The following is a 14,128-nucleotide window of genomic DNA, read 5'->3' as shown; positions in this document are numbered from 1 at the left end:
GCTGTCTGTAGATGTTGGAGATTAAACCTTTATCAGTGATAACATTTGCAAATATGTTCTCCCATACAGTGGGCTTTCTTGATGTTTTGTTGATGATTTCTTTTGCTGTAAAAAAGCTTTTTATTTTGATGCAGTCCTATTTCTTTATTTTCTCTTTGGCCTCCATTGCCCTAGGGGCAGTATCAGTGAAGAAGTTCTTTTGACATATGTCTGAGATTTTGCTTCCTGTGGATGCCTCTAGTATTTTTATGGTTTCCCGTCTTATGTTTAAGTCCTGTATCCATTTTGAGTTTATTTTTGTGTATGGTGTAAGTTGGTGATCTAGTTTCATTCTTTTGCATGTATCTTCCAATTTTTCCAACACCATTTATTGAAGAGACTGTCTTGACTCCATTGTATATTCCTGCCTCCTTTGTCAAATATTAATTGAGCATAGTGATTTGGATTGATATCTGGGTTCTCGATTCTATTCCATTGATCTATATGTCTGTTCTGTGCCAGTACCAGGCTGTTTTGAGAACAGCTTGAAATCTGGTATTGAGATCCCTCCTACTTTACTCGTCTTTCTCAGGATTGCTGTGGCTATTCAGGGTCTTTTATTGTTCCAAATGAACTTTTGGAGAGTTCTTTCTAGGTCAGTGAAATATGCCATTGGTATTTTAATGGGGAGTGCATTGAACCTATAGATTGCTTTGGGAAGTATGGACATTTTGATGATGTTGATTCTATCAATCCATGAACATGGTATGTACTTCCATCTGTTTACATCTTCCTCTATCTCTTTTTTCAGTGTCGTGTAGTTTTCCCCATATATGTCCTTTACTTCCTTAGTTAAGTTTATTCCTAGGTATCTTAATTATTTTGGTGCAATGGTAAATGGGATTGCCTTTTTAGTCTCTGTTTTATTTTTAAATTTTAAATATATATATATTTAATGTAGTACGACACTCTATAACATAGTTGAGAGACAATGTTCCCGAGCTACTTCTGTTCATAACAGTGTGTGGGAAGTTGTTTGATAAGAGAGGAAGAGAGAGGGATAGAGTTAGAAACATCGATGAGAGGGAAACATCGATCAGCTGTCTCTTGCACACTCCTGGGGATGTGCCTAAAATCAAGATACATGCCCTTGACTAGAATAGAACTTGGGACCTTTCAGTTCAAAGGCTAACACTATCCACTGAGCCAAACTTGTTTCAGCTTAAATTTTTAATTGTTAATTGCATATACGTGGAAACACGATTGATTTTTATATATTGACCTTGCTAAATTCCTTTATTAGTTCTAGCAGATATTTTTGAAGATAATAGTTTATATACTTTGACCTTCCTAAATTCATTTATTAGTTGTAGCAGACATTTTTGAAATTACTTGGGATCTTCTATATAAGCAGTCAGTTTGCTCCATTTTTTTTTTTTTTTTTTTTTTTTTTTTTTTTTTTTTTTGTGGCAATAACTTCAACTTCAATCATTTGGTAAGGTGGTATCCACCAGGTTGTTCATTTCCAGTATGAACTCCTGAATTTTTGTTTTATTTGGTACAAATTCATGTATTTTTATTTATTCAGAATTATTTATTTATTATCCACTAGGTTACTTACTGCTAGTATGAATTCATTTTAATTTTGTTGTATGCATTTGTCTTAATTAATTTATATATTACATTACCCTTTTTTAATATTTTAGATGAAACGTGTTGAAATATTTATATTTCTTTTTAAATATACTTTGTATTATTGACCAGGGGCCCAGTGCAGTGCACAGGGGGTGGGTTCCTCAGCCCGACCTGCACTTTCTCCAATCTGGGAGCCCTCTCCAATCTGCGAGTTTCTTTCTCTCTTTTCAATCATATGAGTGAATTGTCTGAGACCCCAACCCAGTGTGGTTTGTTGCTCACAGAAAAATAGAGGCATTTTTTTCCCTTTGCTTCATTGGTGGAGATTTCCTGAAAGTTTTAGGCTATCTTCCCTTTAATTTTTCCTAGACACTCTGATTTTACTTATGTCTCTCACCTTTGCTTTCTCTCCATCCCTTATCACAACAGTAACTTGCACCAGGCTCACTTTGCTCTAGGCAGGCGTCTTCAAACTTTTTAAAGTGGGGGCCAGATCACGGTCCCTCAGAGAGCTGGAGGGCCGGACTATATGAACTACTAATTCCTACTGTAACACCTCGGCTGCGCTCACTGCCCAAAAAACCTGGCGGGCCGGATCAGACTCCTCTGCGGGCCGCATGTGGCCCGCGGGCTGTAGTTTGAAGACGCCTGCCTAGTGTCTAGGACACATGTGTCAAACACAAGGCCCGCGGGCCAAATCCGTCCGCCAGGCCTTGCAATGTGGCCCGCACCGCGCTGTCATCACTGCACTCCGCTGCGTTTCCATCACAATGACAGTTTATGACTGTTCAGTAAACCATTTGGCCCGCGATTTAGGCTGGATTTTAGATTTTGGCCCCTTCTCTGATTGAGTTCGACACCCCTAGTCTAGGAGATCCTTCTGCCACCAGAACTACAATTCCTAGCATTCCTGGTGCTCCCCACACTCTGGGTCTTCCCTTCCTGCTCTGTCTACATTCCATGGCCTCCCACTCTGCCAAGTCCTCCAAACCACCAGCTCTCCCTCTCTGCTCTCCGTCTGGTGGCTTGAGGGGCCAAGTTTTCCAAGCCGCTCCACTCTCGACTGGCTGTTTGTTCTGCTCTCCACCTGGTGCCATCTTTGTTGGGTTAATTTGTATACTCGCTCCTGATTGGCTGGTGAGTGTAGCAGAGGTACAGTCAATTTACATGTTTCTCTTTTCTATATAGGATAGTATTACAATATTTCCCCTTTCCCCCTTTCACCACCATCCTCCCTACCCACCCCCTGAAATATTTACATTTTAATGGGTCATCTGGGGCCCCCAGCTTTAGAGTCATCTCTGATTCTTGGATATTGTGAGTCTACCTTTCTTCAGAATGCTCAACATGATTTTTTTCTTGTGTGCCCCTTCCCTCAGATTTTGGGGAGGAGGGGAGCTATGTATAAATTAAGAAAAAATGTATCTCTGGATCTTTCTTACTCAGCTGTGAAACTGTTAAGCATGAGAGTTGGCACTGCCCAATGGTAGCATTGTGGTGGAAAGATGTAAGAGAAAATATGTGCAGCTCATTGGACACTGATCTACTTCATGGTATTAGTATGATTTGCCTTCCAATGCCAAAACGACGAAGGAAAAGATTACCAGTTCAAAATGTATACACTCATTTAATTTCTTTTACATCACCTCTGAAATAAGACACGTTGATCCATCTCTCTGGCCAGGTTGAAAGGTGAATGTGGACGAGAAAGAGGCCACATACTAAACCTAACTGGCTCAGGGGAGGCCTGTATGGTGGGCCTTACAAACTTAGACCTAAAGTAGCCACATAGGATATCTAAAATTAAAACTTCTTAACTAAAAGCAAGTCATGACAGGTAGTCATGTCCTAGGTATCTTTCTTGATGAGGGAAGCTGAGCCTGTCTATTGTCTTTTTGCATCCAAGATAACATACCTTTGGAATGTCAGAGTAATCCCCTTTTTCCCAGACCTCTCAAGAGCGCAATCTCCCACCAGAACATGAGACCACAGAACCCCTATTATTATCTTGTTGCCCAAATGCCATCTCTATGTACTGTAAATGTTAATTGTTAACTAGCCTATGCCCACCAATGTAAAAGAAGTATATCTCTCTCCATTTTACTCTTTATCCAATCTCAGATTGATCTGCTTTGCTTTCTCCCATTTCCCTATAACACCCTCTCTTTCTGTCTCCTGCTTTGATTGTAATGTATAAAATAAGCTACAAAACTGCCTTTCACCAAAGCATGTTCACAACCCATTGAGATTTTGCTTCCTGGCAATTGTGAGTTTGGCTCAAATAAATTAATAAAACTGTCTACAGATTTGAAGCTTTCTTATGTCAACACTAGAGGCCTAATGCACGAAATCCGTGCACTGGTGGGGGGAGGTTGGCTTCCCTCAGCCCAGCCTGCACCCTCTCCAATCTGGGCCCCCTCAAGGGATGTCCTAAAGCAGCACTCGGACATTCCTCCCACAATCTGGGAACCACTGGCTCCTAACTGCTCACCTGCCTGCCTGCCTGATCACCCCTAACTTCCCACCCTGATGGCCTGGTTGCCCCTCACTGGCAACCTGATCACCCATAACTGCCCTCCCCTGCTGGCCTGATCACCCCCACAGCCCACTGCTCTGTAGTTTGGTCGTCCCTCACTAATCCCCCTGTTGGGCTGGTCATCCATTCTGTTCTGGTTGAGATGATCACTTAGATTTTTATATATATAGATGACCTCACCACCTTTCCACACTGTCCTCCTGGTGCTGTTGGTCTAGGCTGCTGTCCTTCTCAAACTAGTCTAAGAAATAGAACCAAGAAAAATCTATTGGAACCCAGATCTTTCACTGGAAGGTGAAATAGCATGCTGGATAATATTACTGAAGAAAGACCTATAAAAATATTTGTTAGTATTGCCGATGCCGGTTTGGCTCAGTGGTAGAGCGTCGGTCTACGGACTGGGGGGTCCCGGGTTCGATTCTGGTCAAGGGCATGTACGTTGGTTGCAGGCGCATCCCCGGTGGGGGGTGTGCAGGAGGCGGCTGGTCGGTGTTTCTCTTTCATTGACGTTTCTGGCTCTCTATCCCTCTCTCCTCCTCTCTGTAAAAAATCAATAAAATATATTATATATATATTTGTTAGTATTTACCCACAAAAATCTGAAAAATAGTTAAAGCTGGAATAAGCTATAATTTTTCAATTAAGCTTGAAGGGACTAGAAGTAGCATAACACTGGCAACTAATCTGTATTCCTACTCACTTAATTACCTCAGCGGGAGCAGCTGCTTATCATGCTCTTTGGTAACTGGGTTCTTCATTTTGAGAACTGTTCCTTGTAACATATCACCTGTTATTTTTAGCTTTGCATTGGAGAGGAATATGATTAAAGGAAACAGCCAGAGGGAACATAAAATTTATTTCCAGGATAAGCACATTTTTATTTTCAGCCTTCAGGAAAAACCATTTCCAGGCTCAGATAGATTTAGTTTCTCTGGGAGCTTATTTGAAACGTAGCAGCACAAAGGTACCTATAACGCATAAAATGCATTTATTCTCGAAGTGATTGGTATAATTCAGCATCTTCCTTAAAAACACACACATCAAATAATCAATGAAAATGCCGATGCTGTTATTAATCTGCCTGGCTGTGAGTAGCACCCTTGTCTTTTTGATCAGCCGTTGCAGCCTCAGCAGCAGGGGTCCAGTGGTGGCTCCAGGAAAAGGCCACTGATGGATGTTGAACTTCACCCTGTAATTTCACCACAACTTCTTTTCATATGTTAGTTTGATGGGCCAGGGGACGAAATCTTTATCAAGAGCTCTAATGATTAAAGCACTTCTCATTATTTGTCACATTTGCAGAGGGTGCTGTGTAGAGTATTCGTATTCACTTTCTCCTACGTGAAACTCAGCAGCATGGTTCTCCATCCGTCCTCCCTGCAGTTGCCAAAGAGAAGCCACACACAACTGAATCTAATATCATGGAATTCACCTTTTGGTCCCTATTTAGGAAGTTAGGCTGAGAGAAAGTAAGACATCTAACTCTGTGTATGTGAGTGTGTGTGCGCTCGCACACGCGTGTGCATGTGCGTGTGTGATTACATGTGTGTTCACATGCACTTCTATATCATATATCAACCACCAATAAATGAAGTAATAGGCTCTTCTTGTTAGCTCCAATCTCAAAGATTTTAGAAGGCCCACATTTTCAATAAAAACACACCTGTTATATAATCATAACATGAAGGAATAAACACTAGGTTGAATTTCAATTCCCTAGCAATAGCTCTGAGAATTTGGAAGAGGCACCTAAACAGTTTTAGTTGTAGGCTTTTCATCACCAAAAATGAGATATTTGAATTAGATAAACTTTCCTGTTTCTGTCAGCTCCAGAAATGTGGTTTTGATCTAGTAAGCACATTTGCTTATATTTTATCTTTTATTTAGTTTGTGACTCATATTTTAATGTCTTCTCAGAGGGACAATAATGTGTTTGGGGGATAGTAAAAAATCTAATATTTATGTAGAGCAGGTTCCAAATAATATTAAGACAAATAGACAAATACCTCTCACATATTTTTAAATGAAAAGTTTTCTCCAAAATAAAAGTAGAGAATGTGTCTCCCCCCCCCCCCCGCCCTCCCCAAAGATGGCTAGGTGAAGTCACCTGATTAGAAGCCTTGGTGACTTCATTCCATGAAATACCCTCTTCTACCTACAACACACAGGCTCTATTAACCTCCGTTCAGCCTCTTGGCTAGATTAGTCCCTATTTCTCAATTATTCTTGGTGGATTGTATAAGAGAGAAAAAAATCTTTCTTCTGCCCTCTTCGAGTAGGGGTCTGTAAATGAGACTGACAAAAGATAGATTAACAGAGAAAAGATATACAAATCATATTTGTTAATATTTTATTCCCCCAACTCTCCAAAAATGGAAGCCTTCATAGAAAAATAAATGAAAACCCAAGAAATAACTCAGTTGGGGTGTTGGGGGCTCATATAGTATTCCAACAAAAGGCAAAACATTGTGGATTCTAGCTGTGGTACATGGTGAGAAGGTAAATATATGGGGAAACGAATGGAAGCGAAGGGTTATTCACTAAGGTTTCCTTTGTGCAGATGTGTCTTGGCACCATCTCCATCTCTGGTGATAAAGACTGACTTCCCTTCCTGGTATGAGAGGGGGACGCCTGCAGAAGGGAAACCTAGTTCCTGTTTTTAGACAGGGGAAGGGCAGAGAGCTATTTCTGTGTCTCCTGTTTGTTAATCGCCTACAGCACAAAATAGTTTTTATGCCAAATGACACTTTTGGGATGGCCTATTCTGATCCCCTTCAACTGTGTATTATCTGTGGAAACTGAATCTGCAATAGTGCATTCTATTAGAAGTGTCTGTGATTACGGAAAAGTTCTCTGTCTGTGATGTGTAATATGTGGCCCCTACCCTCAGGTGTCTGTTGAGTACATGAAATATGGCTAGTGCCACTGAGGGGCTCCATTTTAAATTTTATTTAACTTAAATTTAAATAGGCACATGTGACTAGTGTCTACCGTACTAGACAGTAGTGCTCTAGAATATCAGGAATCTATAAACAAATGGCAAATATTAAGTTATCTTTGAGCAAGAGAAATTTTACAATGTGCTGTATCATGTACTGCACCCAATATTCCAGGCCACCATTCTGTCTAGGATGTTGCCTTTTAGTTTAATATTTTCCTGGAGTGCCCTCTGCTGTCTCTAAGATGACTATGTTTTGAAATGTCCTCAATGTGAGCAACTTTGGATGACAGTTGGTTCTATAAACCCTGTAAATTAGCCCAGGACTAATCATTGTTATCCAGATAGGTCTGTAGTTAGGTCTAGTCCTTAAAATTTTATTTAAGCAAAACTTCTGCTGAAGCTAAGTGAGAAATTAACCTAGAAGACAATTATGGAATTATAGTTTGGGAATAAGAGGAACAGGAACCTCTCTGGATTCTTGACTCACCAGTGTTTCTGCTAAATCTCTTCTTCGTTGCGGAAGTACTATCATTAGGCATTGCTGAGAGCTGATGTCTAACATTCACGTTTATATTCTGTGTTACAGTGAAAATAGCCAGGGGAGCCAGGACTAGATTTGTGGCAGGCCTGTGGCAAATGAGAGCAATGAACTGAAGTCCACCCCAGGAAATGAGGAAACCTAACGAAGAATCTTGAGAGGATTAGAACCTCTGGTTTGTGAACATAAGAATTTTACAGGTCTGAATTATTTCTCATCATTGTAGAGGAGGAGGAGGAGGAGAAGGAGGAGGAGGAGAAGGAGGAGGGGGGGAGGAGGAGAGAGCTAGGCTAATTTTTGTTTAGTGGATATGATGCAATTACATTCAAAACAGTATTTGGCATAGCTAACAAACTTACTTTGGGAGAAAAATGATGCAGCAGAGTTTGTGGAGGAAAGTCATTTGCTTACTGGGCAGGCAACATGAATCACTAAAGATCTGAGCGTCAGTTTTGTGACCTCTCCCCCCTCCCCCAGATGTGGAGAAGAACACTTAGAAAACATGAATAATAAAGATGTGGCATGTGGGCTTAGTTCATGAATGAACACTTCAGAAACATAGTTTGCCTTAAACTCAAAAGGCTAAAGGAACGGGTCTAGAGTAGGAGTATTCAGTAGAGCAAGAAGCATTTGTAGCTTTGCTTCTGTGGAGACTGAGACAATCTAGGTTGTAGGCTTGGTGCCTATTTAAGTTTCTAACTTGGGCCATTATGATATGGTTATGAGTGCAGATTTAATTAGATGTTTTGTTGGCAGAATAGCTGTCAGAAGCTGCTTTATTCACTTCAACAAATATGTATTAATTCTTTTTTAAGATATGTTTTTATTGATTTCAGAGAGGAAGGAAGAGGGAGAGAGATAGAAAATCAATGATGAGAGAGAATCATTGATCGGCTGCCTCCTGCATACCCCACTGGGGATCGAGCCCACAATCCGGGCATGTGCCCTGACCAGGAATTGAACTTCGACCTTCTGGTTCCTAGGTTGACGCTCAATCACTGAACCATGCCAGCCAGGCTATATTAATTCTTTATATGCATGAGGCACAAAGTTTCTGGCCTTGACTGTGGTAGGTCTTATGGGCCCACAAAACACGCAGAGTTCCCAGGGCTGTGGGCAGTAGGCTGTGAGAGTGCTGGGAAAGGAGGGAGAACAGACGATTGGCAAAATGCCCCAGAGCAGCTTCTTCCTCTTTTCTGATTGGCACATACGTGATTACATACTTGTCTCAGGAAGACTGGCTTTCTCCCCAGGTCCCAAGGTGAATGCAGGCTGATCCAGCTTAAGCGCTGTGCTCCCATTTCTCTTGGTGATTTATGCATCAGTGATGCATTCTCATCACTAAATTATGAGGGAGGCTTCCAGGAATGGGTTCTCAGCTCTTAGAGAGACATAAGTAGATACAGTCCAGTCTGTACATGATACCTAGGCCTGGGGAAACAGTCTTGAGACCCTGAAGGCATCCGAGTTTTCCATGAGGCAGAGTTAGCCAATGCTGGACCACCTGGTGAGATGATCAATGTCTGGTTTCCCCAGTTATAGCACTAAAATTCCCTACTATACATGGGGCATTATGCTGAGGATTTTACATATATTCTTTTCTCTCCTCCTCACAATGTTTTTTTTTTTTCTTAAACTGTTTATTTTGAGATAATTGTAGATTAACAGGTAGTTGTGAGAAAAAATACAGATTCCATAAACTCTTTACCCAGTTTTTCCCAATGGTAACATTTTACAAGACTACAGCACAATATCACAGCCTGTATATTGACAGCAACACAGTCAAATATAGAACATTCCATCATCACAAGGATCCCCATGTTGCACTTTTATAGATATACCCATCTCCTTATTACCCACACTTCATTCTTTTTTTAAAAAAATATATTTTTTTATTGATTTTTTACAGAGAGGGAAGGAGAGGGATAGAGAGTTAGAAATATCAATGAGAAACATCAATCAGCTGCCTCCTGGACACCCCCTACTGGGGATGTGCCCACAACTAAGGTATGCCCCTGACCGGAATCGAACCTGGGACCCTTCAGTCCACAGACGGATGCGCTATCCACTGAGCCAAACCAGTCAGGGCCACACCTCATTCTTAACCCTTGGCAACCAGTGAGCTGTTCTCAATTGCTATGATATTGTCACTTCGAGAATGTTATATAAATGGAACCTACAGAATGTTATCTTTGGGATTAACTTTGTTTTACTCAGTATAATTTTCTGGAGATTCTTCCAAGGAATTATACTGGGTAGTATTCCATGATATGGATGCACCAGCATTTGCTTAACCATTCCATCATTGAAAGACACCTGGGTCGTTTCTACTTTTTGACTATTAGGACTAAAACTGATATGAACATTCATGTGCAGGCTATCATGTGAACATTAGTTTCCACTCCTCTGGGATAAATGACCAAGAGTGCAATTGCTAGGTCATATGATAGTTGCACATTTAGGTGGATTTTTGGTTTGTTTCTTTTTAATATTTTTTAAATTGATTTCAGAGCAGAAAGGAGAAGGAGAGAGAGAGAGATAGAAACATCATTGATGAGAGAGAATCATTGAGCATCTGCCTCCTACACGCTCCACAATGGGGATGGAGCTCACAACCTGGGCATGTGCCCTGACCAGGAATCAAACCAGGACATCCTGGTTCATAGTTTGATGCCCAACCACTGAGCCACGTCAGTTGGGCTTGTTTGTTTGTTTGTTTTAATGAAACTGCCGAACTGTTTTCCAAAGTGTCTATACTACCCAGTTTGCCTTCTCTTATCTTTCAGTTTTCTTATTTTTTTTTTAAATGTAATACCTAAGTGGTTTATCTGTGCCTAGTAGTACCCCTCCATCTTCTGCCACTGTTATCTTTTGAGATACAGTATCCCCATGTACATCCCTTTCCCAGGACTGCCGTAACAAAGTACCACAAAGTGTGTGTTTCTTAAAGCAACAGAGGTCATTGTCTCCCAGTTCTTACCTCTGGAGGCTGGAAGTCTGAAATCAAGGTGTCAGCAGGTCTATTCTCTCTCTCTCCCTCTCTCTCTCCCTCTCTCTCTCTCTCTCTCTCTCTCTCTCTCTCTCTCTCTCACACACACACACACACACACACACACACACACCCCTCAGAGATAGAGATCCTTCCTTCCTAGCTTCTCCTGGTTGCTGGCAGTCTTGGGCGTTCCTCAGCTTGTGACTGCATCACTCCCACCTCTGCCTCATAGTCACGTAGCATTCTCCCTGTGTGTCTGTCTTCAGACGGCCTGTTCTTATAAGGGCAACAGCTTACTCAGTTAGGAGAACATCCCACTCCATGTGGCCTCATCTCAACCTCACGGTGTCGCAATGGCCCTATTTCCAAACAAGTTCACATATGAGGTACTGAGGGTTAGGACTTTAACCTGTCATTTTTTGGGGGGGAGACAGGAGAGCAGAGGAGACTATAACACCATGTTACTGCTGTAGAAAAGGAGACCCAGACACTAAAGAGTGGCAGAGCTGAGATCTGAGTATAATCTGCCTATCTCACTCTGGTTACTTTATACCCCTTAACCTCCATGGGGCTTACCTATCTCAGACAAAGTTTAAAAAATATTCATTCATTAAAAAAAAGGAAGTCTTAGAAGCTATGCCAATGGATAAATATTATAGGTCGATTTGTCTTTCCTTGGTTGACTTCCCCTTTTTGTTGTTTAAAAACAGAAATGTATTGTTTCTCAATTCTGAAGGCCAGAAATCTGAGATAAAGGTGTCAGCAGGGCTGATAAGGGTTGTGAGGGAGCATCTGTTCCATGCCTTCCCCCTGTTTCTGGTGGTTTGCTGGCAATCTTTGGCATTTCCTTAACTTATTGGATCACCCCAATCTCTGTCCTTATCTTCATATGGTTTTTCCTGTAAGTACTTGTGTGTCCAGATTTCCTCCTCTTGTAAGAACACTAGTCATATTCAGTTAGGGGCACATCCTACTCCAGTGTGACCTCATCTTAACTATTTCCAAGTAAGGCCACATTCTGAAATTCTGGTGTTAGCACAGCCACATATGCGTTTTGTGAGGAAACAATTCATCCCCTAACGCTTTCTAATCACTGATCCCAGAGAAAGAGGAAGAGGGAGGGTGGAGGATCTAGTAAGTGACATTTACATTCTCTTTAAAAAGTTAAAAAGACACTTTAAAAATATATATATTTTTTATTTCAGAGAGGAAGGGAGAGGGAGAGAGAGATAGAAACATCAGTGATAAGAGAAAATCATTGACCAGCTGCCTTCTCCATGTTCCCTATGGGGTTGAGCCTGCAACCTGGGCATGTGCCCTTGACTGGAATCAAACCTGGGACCCTTCAGTCTGCAGGGTGATGCTCTATCCACTGAGCAAAACCATGTAGGGCAAAAATTTTTAATTAAATTTATTGGGGTAACCATGCTTAATAAGATTATGTAGGTTTTAAGTATACAGTTCTGTAATACATCATCTGTATATTGCATTGTGTGTTCACAGAGTTGTCTCCTTCTGTCACCTTATAATCGACTTCCTTGACTGTCCTCTACCTCCTCTTCACCACCCTTTCCCTCTGGGAACCTGTCTTGACTTTTGTACTCAGTGTCTCAACTTGCTCTGCGACTGCTTTCAAAGCGTTAGTCCACGGAATTGACTAGGGTGAGTTTTTCATTTACTAATTAGCTGCTTTCTACAATATTTGAGGGATTCTGAGAATAGACCTAAAAATCAGTCAGACAGAGATGTGGGGTACAGGGCTGGCTGGTCTTAAGGAAAGTGTGGTGAATACTGCCCTATTACTAACACTTGTGTAAGTGAAAAAACACAACAGGAACTTAGACCAATAGGGGCTTCTTTCCTTGGTAACGAAGAGAGGAACAGATCTGATGTGTCCACAAAAAGACAGCGTGGGTCTGATACTTCCCTTCCAGACTTCAGGCCCTAGCTCAGGCTCACAGTCCTCTAATTTTAGCTCAGTGTTCACCTTTAGACTTCCAGAACTTAATTGACTATGTATTGAAATTTTCCTTTTCCGGTCTTTCCGTTATTGTCTAAATCTCCAAGAAGACTCTGTTCAGGCCCAGAAACATGTTGTTGGTTGTTTGTGTTCTTGCTGCAGTCTGATCTGTCTTTCCTGCCCCGGCCTACTTCTCTCTGGATCTTCTACAAAGCATTGCTTTTTGCAGTGTGTGATGCATCTCCCTGCAGTAAAAAGCTCTATTAATCATGGGCTAAGTTGGAACTCTTTTTTGAAATATATATATATATATATATATATATATATATATATGTATATGTATATATATATGTATATATGTATATATATATATTTCAGAGAGGAGGGGAGAGGGAGATAGATAGAAACATCAATGATGAGAGAGAATTACTGATGGGCTCCTCCTGCATGACCCACACATTAGGGATCTAGCCCGCAACCTGGGCATATGCCCCGACTGGGAATCAAACCGTGACCTCCTGGTTTATAGGTCGATGTTCAACCACTGAGCCACGCTGGCTGGGCAAATTGGAACTCTTTTGAAAAATATAATTTCCCTCTCCCCCAATACTGAGCTCATCCTATTGTAAATCTTACTTTTAGTAATATTTAGAAGCCACAATCTATTTTTCAGTAAGGAGACAGCACTTGCCATTTAACCAAATGCAGAACCACACCGATTGGTGTTTTGCTTTGTAGTGTTTAAAATAATAGTTGATCTTTTCAACATAATCAAGTATGTATGTATTGTTGTCTCTTTGACCAGATTTTTATTAAAAATTAGCTGTGACCTAAAAAGTGACCATAACCATGTATTTTAACTGGTTTTAAAAACAATGAGGCTATTATAAATAGAAGGGAAATGAAGGAGCTGCACCTGAACGGAGCCACTTTACCCAGACTCTCCTGGGTCTAAGCCTTGCCTGCGTGGACTTGGGCATCTCACTAACTGGAGACCTGCACCCAGAACTGAAGGAGATGAGTCCCTGAGAGGGGTCACTAGGGATGCCGGCCACATGGCCTTGGGCAGTGAGCTGGTTGCCTCTGGCTACTGTGACCAAGTACCACAAACAAGTGATTTGAAACAACAGAAACTCATTTTTTCAGAGATCTGAAGGAAGCCTCAAATCAAGGTGTGGACAGAGCTGTGCTCCCTCTGAAACTTACAAAAGAGAATCTCTCCTTGCCTCTTCTGGCCTCTGGTGTTGACAGCCCTCCATGGCACTCTAGGCTTGTGATTATTTCACTCTAATCTCTGCCTCCATGGTCACATGATCTCTCAATTTTTTGTCTTGATGTCCAAATTTTCCCCTTTTATAAAGACATCAGTATTGGATCAGGGGCCCACCCTACTCCAGTAAGACCTTGTCTTAAATAATTATATCTGCAACGATCTTGTTTCCAAATATGATCACATTCTGAGGTACCGGGGGCTAGGACTTCCATATATCTTTGGAGGGAACAGTTCAACCCACAACAGGCTGATTAGCTCCATGTCCAGTTCCTTG

Source organism: Pipistrellus kuhlii, unplaced genomic scaffold (assembly GCF_014108245.1).
Source record: "Pipistrellus kuhlii isolate mPipKuh1 unplaced genomic scaffold, mPipKuh1.p scaffold_m20_p_3, whole genome shotgun sequence".
NCBI classification, from domain to species: Eukaryota; Metazoa; Chordata; class Mammalia; order Chiroptera; family Vespertilionidae; genus Pipistrellus; species Pipistrellus kuhlii.
The sequence above is the reverse complement of the archived record's forward strand: the minus strand, read 5'-3'. Positions refer to the sequence as shown.